At 44.2% G+C, this 8,824-nt stretch overlaps 1 protein-coding gene across 6 annotated transcripts in view; it reads right to left on the bottom strand.

Moving 5' to 3' along the window:
• The window catches only part of PLEKHA1 (pleckstrin homology domain containing A1), a 56,068-nt gene extending 49,877 nt beyond the window's left edge, over positions 1 to 6,191 (bottom strand). For 2 of the 6 annotated variants that reach the window (XM_018041423.1, XM_018041425.1), the window contains exon 1: positions 5,863 to 6,191. The gene's annotated coding sequence lies outside the window, so the exon portion shown is untranslated. Of the gene's footprint in view, positions 1 to 5,142; positions 5,297 to 5,862 lie in introns of those variants that run through there. The other 4 variants (XM_018041424.1, XM_018041422.1, XM_018041421.1 and 1 more) reach the window with 4 other exon arrangements.

Genomic DNA, 8,824 nt, shown 5'->3' on the forward strand with positions numbered 1-8,824 from the left:
CGCAAGTTGCCAAGTAACACTGAGCAGAGTTCTAAGAGTCTCTTAGTTCCATGACCAGGGATTGAACCCAGGCCCCCTACAGTGGAAGTGTGGAGTCCTAACCACTGGACCTCCAGGGAATTCCTTTCTCTAAGATCTCTTCCAAAGCACAGAAGGTTTTAAAAATAACTTGGCCAAGGTCACACGATTAAGAAGTAGCAGAGCCAGGGTCCAAACCAGGGGAATCTGGCTCTAAAGCCCATGCTCTTCAATACTGTATGTCACTCTGCTCAAAAAAACTCTGCAACTTCAGCTGCTTATTAGAATTACCTGATGCCTAGACTAGAGCATCCAGACCAACTAAATCAGAAACTCTGGAGATGGGATCTAATCATCAGTACACTTTTAAAGCTCCCCCAATAATTCCCATGTTTGGCCAGGATTAAGAATCATTGGTTTAATTCAATCCCATCGCATTCAAAGTAAAAACCAAAGCTCTTACAAAGATACACAGGCTTCACCTACCCTACTCAACCTGTCCCAAACCCCCTTGATTAGCTACACATCTGGCCACTGGATGCCTACTACACTAGACAAGCTCCCCACTCAGAGCCTTTTCACTCAAATATCACTCTCTCAGTGAAGCCTTCTTGACATCCTATCGAAAACTGAAAATGCTCCAAATTGTCCTGCCACTTCCTATCTCCCTTCCCTGCTTCATTCTTCTTCTCAGTATTTATTGCTAACAAACAATATCATTTATTTATTTATCTATTTCTTGTCTGTTTCCCGACACTGGAAAGTAGGCTTCATGACAGCAACATTTTTATTTTTCCTATTTACTATTGTTTCTCCAGTGCTTAAAACAGTGGCTGGAATATGGAAGGGACTAAGTAACAATCTGCTGAATGAAATATTAAGGAATCCATAATTACTGCATCAAATGTAAGTTTCCAGACAGAAAGCTCCTTTTTCCTCATCTGATGAGAAATTGTTTAGATTTAACTGATTTGCTTAGATGATGGAACAGATAAAATTGTATTATTAAAACCACCACAAAGTCTATCCATCAGATTTACTTGTGCTCTTAGGAGTGGTTAGAGCAGACAAACACTCATAAATTGATGCACACAGTTAAAAACACTTCATCAGTCAGGAACCATGAAGTGAGTAAAAAATAAAAACAAAACAAAAATCAGAAAGAAAGAAAAGAAAAATTAAATTCTGCACAGTGAGACTTCATGAGGCCCACAGGATTTCAGTACTGTTTGCTGATTAGAAGTTGAGTGGGAGTAGTCTTGTCCCAAAACTGCTGACAAACACAAAGCCAAAGATATACAGACATCAAGGATCAAACATCCGTGAAGTCTGGCACCAACACCCACCTCCACAACACACATACAACTCAGGGCTGTGGTACCCTAACCAATGCCTTAGCATCATTCCACTCTATACAATCAGTTCACAGAAGACAGGGGAAAAAATGTTAAGTATTCCAAGTGTTCAGGAAGAACACAGGGAAATGAAAATGCTGTCTACCCACAAACTGTGGAAGGGGGCCCCAAGAGAATCATTCACTAAGATCAGAAGCGCCCACGAGGAGAAGAGAGCGTCACCTCATTCTCCAGTTCAATGTCGGCTTATGAGGGAGACTGAGTTACTGTCCCGGGGCCTATGTGAGCAGGGGGACAAGGAGAATTGCTGAGAAATGGCAGGCAGCGCACAGAAAGGGAGCAGACTTAAGCAGCCTGCGTGCTGCCATCTGACATCAAGAGGAAATAAGCTTCCAGTGAGTTAAGTGAAAATTACAGAATGTAGCTGGATTTGTCTTTCTGTTATCAAAAAATCTGGACGGCAGAGTGAAACCTACCTCATCCCCAAACACTCATACAAATCAGCGGGCAGACTGAGAGGACAGGAACAAGGAGGACAGAGTGTAGGTTGGTAAAGGTCTACCCACAGCAAATTTCATATCCAGGGACTGTGCAGTGGGGAGTTTCCCTGCAAGATCTCACCAAAATTTCCAGTTTAGAAGCCTACCAGTCAACATTAACAGCCTGCCACTGTTAACCAAGAGAGAACTTTATTAAGATGGTGAGAAATAGCTGCCTTTTCCCATTTTTCTTCTAACTAGTCCCTGTCCAAATAGACCGACAAAGAGGGAAAAGAGGTATCCAGGGAGCATGCAACAACACCTCCCCACTGCAAGTGCTTCGGGGATGAAGTGGCCAGATACTAGGGTAAAGGAGAAGAGGGGCTTTCATAGACTGAAGGTCTAAACTGAAACAGATTAGACTGAAGCTTTTAAAAGCTGTAAATGATAGAAAAGCTACCACTTGCCCATGGAGTCATGAGGTAGCAAGAGGGAAGATCCAACAAAGCATGGTTGAAAGCAGTCAACGGTAAAAAATATTAAGCCTTAAGTCTGGTTCTCACCAAGCTCAGACTGCTCAATAACCTGAGGACACATGGAACAGCATCACTGCCCTCACTAATGAGAGGAACACCTGATGTGGAAATTCCCAAGGGGGATTTACTGTACCCGCTAAGACGCTACATTAGAAGTCCTCTGAGAGTGCTTCCAATTCTAAGTGTCTGTGACTCTCCTTTCTTCAGAAAGAGGTTAAACTTCTTGCATCCAGAATCCAGATCTCAATGGTTAAACTATTAAAGGTGAGGTTGCCCAACAGAGTAAAACCACAACTTTTTGAACAATAAAACTCTCAGACTGATAAATCTGATAAGAGTTTCATGAAGGAAAAAATAAGACTTCAATATTTTTAAAACTCTCATGACTTAAGTAGACTTTAGTGTTAAACATCCTAAATGACTTTGATTTTCTTTTATATTCAACAGAAATTCCAGTTCAAAGAATGTTTACAATATAAAATCCTCAAAATACCATCTCCCTGAATCAAAGCAACTCAGCTAATCAAAGGCTTACCAAAATAAACAGCAAACACATGTTTGCTTAAATATCTTCTAGGAATTACAAACTCACATGTTCTTTATCATACAGCAGCTACTAGGAAAAGAAATCAGAGTTCAAATGGTTTGGTGTCCCTCATTAAGCACAACAAAGTCCTATGGCTATAGCAAATACCAACAATTTTTATTTTTATATTTGAAAAATCCTACACTTTTATGTTTCTAAGAATAATTAAGCATTACAGACAAGTGTCTAAAGCCACAGAAAGTTTCTACTCTAAGAACTCTTTCCTGATACCAGTCAATACATTTCCAAATGCTATGGACTTACAAATGCTCAAAAGAAGTAAAGCTAAATTTTAATATTTATCTCCTATCAAAGCCATTTTATTGTATTACTGTAGATCTAAATGTGAGGCGAATCATTTTGAAATTTTAAATCAAATTTTAATTATTATCAAAAGTAAAATGCTCAAGCATGTAAAAAAGCAATATTTGTATATTACCTCAGTGCACAACTTTGGCAGTTACTGCCACAGAACTTGGAATTTTCTTATAAAAGCAGAATATAACTACTGTCACATCTGACTAATTACTACATTTTGTTCAGAAAACTATTTATCTCCCTCATTCTTAAATGACAGTTATTTAAACAAGAATAATTATTTAACATCAAGCAGTGCGTCAACGTAAAAGCCCAAGTTAAATTACACTAATAAATTACTTCACAGATTTTATTCTGGATTACAAACTGTCATCAGCAGAAGTAACTGTGGGTTTGGCAGTAGGGCTGTAAAAACTTTCAGGCTTAAATAAAAGTCTTATTTTTTTAAGGTGCATTAAATGTTTTTTGAGAGAACAGCCCTGTAAAAAGATAAAATGTTTCCACCTTTCCCAAGTACTTTTCAAGGAGTCTTCAATATCACATCCTATATATTAACAATCAACCTGTGAGTATTGCCCACGGTGACTTTTTAAAGAAAATAACTCAATGCTATTCTTAATGTCCTTAGACAATTCTAAAAAGGTCCTTCCGGCTTATGAACTCATAGCAGTTTCCTAACAATTGTTTACTTATCCTGTTTCACTGTCTCTCCTAATCTATGACAAACTCAAATTTACACACCAGTTCTTTCCTATTTTGCTATGTTGCTAAAACTTAGGAGAGGGGGATACAAACCTGCTACTTCCTGCCTTTACCAAAGCAACAATGAAAATACTAATTAACAAGATAAAATGAGGTAGAAAGCAGTTTCATACAAATCACATCTTCTCAATGTCACAAAAGTTATCCTCTGCTTACCACAAAGTCATGGCCATATCCTTTGATATGGGTATACTCTTCAAGAGAACCCTGTCAATGGATACACTGTAGGGTTTATAGCTCTACAAAATTGACTATTAACTCAAATTCTGCTAAGCTTAAATATTCTTGTTTAAATCTACAAATATTCTAACATGTCATTTCCCCTGGGGAGATATGACCAAATCAAGGAATATTTTAAACAAACTCTTTGGGGAAATATTTTTTGCCACAAACATGTTAATATGAAAACTTGAGTATGAAAAAAATAGGCTTTTTATTCAGAAAGAATCTTACTATTTTTTTATAACAATTCTTCAGTCTTTTGCGAAGAAAAACAGTTTTACAAAATTACTTTTTCAAGTTTTTGTCTGAATCATATAAAAGAGTACCCAAATTTTACTGAGAAGTATTTCAATGGCATTAGACTAACCCAGAAAGTTTGGAAGCCGAGTGCCTGGGGGAAATAAAGCCGACTGATCAGTAGTTCCAGGATAAAAGACAAAAGCATAAACCGCATAGTGCGCTATTGGTTCCAGTCATTAAGCACACAGGAAATAAGATTTTTCTAGTTGAAAAACTAATTCACAAACGGCAATGGGTTCGTTAAAGCAAAGAAAATCGTTAACAAAACTGAAAACGATCAATAGTAAAGTAAGAAAACAAGCATTGTAAGACTGGAAGGTGAAATAGGAGGGGGAAAAAATGGCACAAATTGCCTGCTTATATCTTCTATAACTTCCTCTTAGATCTGCCCCCAAACAAAAGCGATCTAGTTTCATTGCTGAGGTACCCAGCGGGGTCAGATGCTCTGCCGTGGGGCACAACACAACTAGAATTCTACCAAACACCACTTTCATTATGACAACACTCTCCCCTCTGATGGTCTGTCCAGGACGGTCAATAGAAAGCATTCGAAAGAAACCACAAACCATTCAAGCAGGTCCCAGAGCGGTGCGACTGGCAGCTGCTGGCCTCTTAAGGTTTCAAGACCTGGCTTCGCCTCCTCCGTCCTACCTGCGTGACCCTGGACGAGTCACTTCCAACTTTTTCCGCCCTATGGTCATTGCACCACGAAGGTGAGAGGGTAAAAAAAAAAAAAAAAAGGCACGAATACTGCAGGATGCCGGCGAGGAGACACTGGGCGGAGTCGACTTCTGACTCGGCGAGTCCTAAAGCGAAAGCGCAGGAAATAGAATAGAAAACCGTGCCCAAAGCAGCTGAGCACCCCCTCCGGGGGGTGGGGGTGGGAACAGCCCCGAAAGTCACCCCCGCTCGACAAGCGTCGCCCGCCGGGAATCCCCACCACCACCCCCGACAGCTGGGCCAACCGGGAGGCGAGGGCGCGACGGTACTTTTGAACCGAGCCACCGCAGAGCTCCTCGGCGACGGCCGCCCGGGGCGCTCCCCACACCCTCCTCGGCCGGACGCCGCCGAGGGCCGAGGTCAGGAAAACAATAAGGGCTCTGGAGCTGCGCGGGAAGAGAGACCCCCGCCGCCCCTGACCTCGCGCGCGCAGGTGAGCCCGGGCCCCCCGCGGCCTCGCCCAGGTGCAGCCGCCCTGGCCGGCCGACCGACTCCGCCTGAGGAGGCGCCTCGGGGGGCCGGGGACCCCGCGCCGCCGCCCGCCGCCGCCGCCACCCCGCACTCACCGGCCCCTCAAGCCTCCCAGCTTTCGCTTCAGTAGGCGCCGCGCTCCGGGAGCCCGGCCCCGCTCACCCCTGCCCCGGCGCCGCTCCTCACACTCCTCACGCCGAACTTCACGGGCGGCCCTCGGCCCCCGGAGCACCCGCACCGCCACGGTCCTGGAAGGCGGGGGTCTCCCACACGCACCCACAGCTGCCGGGAGCGGCGCCCACGACGGCCCGCCCGCGCACTGCGCACGCGTGCCCGCGCCGCCTCAGCCCCCCAGACGGCGGCCGAGATTCCGGAGCGGGCACTCCCAGCCGGCGGGGGGAGGACTACAAGTCCCAGCAGGCACCGCGCGGACCCCCGGCGGGGTGGTGGGCCGGGCTCCGGGCGTCTCTTGGGTTCCAAGGGGAGGGGCGCGCGCGGAGCTCTGGGCCCTCGCGCTGCGTTGCATCCTGGGATCCGTAGTTTTGGAGGAACGCGGGGCTTGGCTCGCGAGTGGAGCTCAGGGTTCTCGTGTCACCGCCGAGAAATTCCAGGCACAGGGATCTTTAAAAATAGGCTTCATTCGCGGCAGACAATTTGTTTGCAAGCAATCCCATAAATCAGTCCGGGAAATGTAAAATTCACAGGCTGCTGGGTGACCTGAGGGAAAAAATGCTTTAGCAGCTCTTCAAGCCAATTCTTTTTTCTCCTAACAATTTCTCTCTTCCTAGAACTAGCTCCGCCTCCTACTTAGTAGGATAGGAGGTTTAGGGAAACTTAAAGAATGATTAGTCAAAATTCAGTTAGTCGATATTCAATCAGTTGACGGCCTGGAACATATATGTCTTATCATAAATATTTATTCGTAAACCTACCATGCCATGCCAAATCCCTTGAGAGGCATTAGGCACACGCTTAAGGTCGTCCTGCCCTCAGGGAGCCTGCGGTTAGTAGCTAGTCCTTAAACCTAGGATAAACACAGCTGTTTAGGAAATGGAGAAACCAAGCAAATTAAAGAGATAGTGGGGTAGTGGGGACGAGTTTCTCAGCAGTTAGGCCTGTGCTTTAGAGCCCACGTGCTACTGAAGCCCTCAGGCTTTAGAGCCCTTGCTCCACAAGAGAAGTCACTGAAATGAGAAGCCTGCATAGAGCAACCGGAGAGCAGTCCCGACTTGCCTCAGCTAGAGAAAAGGAAGACCCAGCACAGCCAAAAATAAACAAATAAAATTATATATTTAAAAAGAGAGCGATGGGGGAGACGGAGAGCTTCTTTGGACCGGATGGTCAAGGAAAGCTCTCTGAGGAAGTGAACTTTGAGCTGAAACCCGAGGGGAAAAAAAATCATTCAGGCACGCAAAGAGCTGGCAAAGGATTACATGCCGGCTTTCGCAGCACATGGCACACATTAGGCTCTCGATAAATATTTGTTCCGTTTGTGTCCTTCTTCCTTTCCTTCTCCTGCCCAGCCTTAGATCACATCCTTCCCCCATCAAAATCTTTAGCAACACCTTTCAGAACATCCTTCCTTATGTGAAGATGTCCAAGAGACAAATCAAGCTGCTGGGACAAAAGGCACAAGGTACATGCGGACGAGCCTGGTGACATGTATGGAAGCTTGGCGACTTAACCCCTTCTTTATTTGTGAACTGAGTCAAAAGTCTCAGCACTTGGCCTGGCCTCCTGACTCAATTCTGTTTATGATGCAGAGAACCAGATTTGGAGTTTGCCTTCCTTAGGATCCTTGCGGGAACTTCGGTATTATCTCATCTGAATCAGAGGTGGAGTTAAAAATAGCCCTAGACTTACCTGTGGACATTCCCCTATGTGACCTTAGTGACACTCTACCCTTCTGATGCTCAGGGACCTCAACTGCTCACCTTCCAAAATGTTCTCAGAGTCCTCTAAGCTGATAGAGAGGAAAATGCACTTTAGACTGCATGGAATGGTCCCGCCCTGGCTCTTTCAGGCTGCTTGTCTTCAGCATTTCCAAGATGACTGTTCTGTTATCTTTGAGAAACCTTAGCTGGGTCTCCTTGCTGACACCTGTCTTCCCAAGGCCGCATTTCCTCATCTTTACAATGGTTGAAAGGCTTTGGCCTCATCGTAGTTTATAAACTGGCCAGAGCTATTTCCTTTTGTCCACGCAGTGGGTTTTATTTTTAACTGAATGGGTGGCTAACATTTAAAAATAGGGAGATTTCACCAGATGTCATCTGCCTGATCTCTCTGGACATTTGAGCTTGTTGTCCCTGGCTAGAGGGTCTAGAAGGGTCTCCAGCTCCAGAATCCTAGAAGATTCTAGACTGGACATATTTAAACTTAAGAAAAATATTCCTTTGTTTATCTGAAATTCAAACTTAACGTCTTGTGTTTGATCTGAAAATCCTAGCTCAGAGATCAGACCGCTAAAGCGGAAAGCTCTCACTCCCTCCAGATAGGACCCAGAGCAAATCTTTCTCCTGATGGTTATTCTCATTTGACATCATTGACTGAGTGGTTTTAAATTATTCCTTTGCTCTTTTTGGGTAACAAGCCCCAAAGGTGGTTTGATTCTGACAGTCACCTTTACAGACAATGAGGAAAAACAGAGAGGTGACTCAAATTGCCTAAAGACACACAGCAAAGTAAGCCCAGGGCTACTCTGAGGCTGCAGTATAACCAGAACCTGTCAGCATCCTTCTGTGTGGAAGGCTCTGGATCAGCTAATAAACATGACAGTTCCCTCTCCCCCAACCCCCCCCACCCAAAAAAAAAAAAAAAAAACAGAAAAAAGAAAAAGAAAAAACAAAACAAAAAAACACTCTCTGCTTTTCCTCCAGTCTTTTTTTGGATGGAGAGGTTCATTACATAACAGTGCTTTCGGTGTCATTTTAAAAAAAAGTATGTGGAATATTCCCTTGTTGAAATTACAGTCTGGGAGCAAACCAAGAACATTCAGGACCCACAGACAGCACTGAGGAATGCTGGAATATTCCATGGATACTTGTCATCTAAAGAAAA

This window comes from Capra hircus, chromosome 26 (assembly GCF_001704415.2).
Source record: "Capra hircus breed San Clemente chromosome 26, ASM170441v1, whole genome shotgun sequence".
Lineage (NCBI taxonomy): Eukaryota > Metazoa > Chordata > Mammalia > Artiodactyla > Bovidae > Capra > Capra hircus.